Raw genomic sequence first — 302 nt, forward strand, 5'->3', positions numbered from 1 at the left:
ATATAGTATATACAGCAGTGTACTGATGTGTGAGGTACGAGGTATAATATATGCATTGTGCACAGATATATAGTATATACAGCAGTGGACTGATATATGAGGTATGACCTGTAATTTATACCTCAAACCTCACTTCAATACACTGCTGTATTTACTCTATACCTGCATCTATTATACCTCGTACCTCACATATTACACCACCGTATATACTATATACCTGTACACACTGCATATATTATACCTCATACCTCACATAACAGTACACTGCTGGATATACTATATATATATATATACACACACAC

Source organism: Bufo gargarizans, chromosome 2 (genome assembly GCF_014858855.1).
Source record: "Bufo gargarizans isolate SCDJY-AF-19 chromosome 2, ASM1485885v1, whole genome shotgun sequence".
Taxonomy (NCBI): Eukaryota; Metazoa; Chordata; class Amphibia; order Anura; family Bufonidae; genus Bufo; species Bufo gargarizans.